The following is an 805-nucleotide window of genomic DNA, read 5'->3' as shown; positions in this document are numbered from 1 at the left end:
ATGGCTATGGATTGTGGCCACAGGACTACTTTTGTTGACTGTAAATTTTTTTTGCAGTACTGGGGATTGTACCCAGGGCCTTGCACATGCCACAGGAGCACTTCAGGAGTGCCCCCATCTCATTTGTTTTGTGAGACAGCATCTCCCTGCCTTTTTTGCCCAGGCTGACCTCAAACTCTCAGTCCTCCTGCCTCCATCTCCTGAGTAACTAAGATTACAGCTGGGATTGTAGGTGTGAACAACCATGCCCTGCTTATAAAATATTTTTATTTTAAACCACACAGACTGTGTCCTCTCCCTCTTATTCCCCCTTAGAAGAGTAAGAATGATCATCAATGACAAATGGCATTTGCACTGAAACAACACCAAGAGCCGGCTTCAAGCTCAGGAGAGAATATTGTGTCACGCCCTCATGGCTTCTGGTACTTGACGTGTTCAGGAAAACTTCTTTAATAACAAAGTATAGATGTGATCCCTGAAAGTATGGTCTTTGTTTTTAAAAATCCAAGTTTTTTAATCTACTATAAAAACTGAATTTGAAATATAAAGGGAAAATATTTAGATAGCATAAAGAGAAACAAGGAAGGAGGGAAGAACAGAGAAAAAGACATAAAGAGACAAACACTTTTTACCTCCATAACAGTCCACGCATGAAAAATGCTCAGCGCCAGAGGTAATCAGTATGGGACAGTATATAGTCAAACTAAAACATTACATAATTCTATCTGAGGAAAAGGAAATGAATTAGGTCATCACCACTGCTGCCAAATCACACAATAAGCACACCAACAAAAGGCCAGATGGT

The 805-nt window shown here is 40.4% G+C and overlaps 1 non-coding gene across 1 annotated transcript; it reads right to left on the bottom strand.

Annotated features, from left to right (window-relative positions):
• Window positions 1-275: 275 nt before the first annotated feature.
• Window positions 276-491, bottom strand: LOC141419999 (small nucleolar RNA U3). Its single transcript, XR_012444714.1, has one exon. It is a non-coding gene; the product is annotated as a small nucleolar RNA U3 (small nucleolar RNA).
• Window positions 492-805: the final 314 nt, after the last annotated feature.

Source organism: Castor canadensis, chromosome X (genome assembly GCF_047511655.1).
Source record: "Castor canadensis chromosome X, mCasCan1.hap1v2, whole genome shotgun sequence".
NCBI classification, from domain to species: domain Eukaryota; kingdom Metazoa; phylum Chordata; class Mammalia; order Rodentia; family Castoridae; genus Castor; species Castor canadensis.
This window is presented reverse-complemented; position numbering and strand designations above follow the sequence as displayed.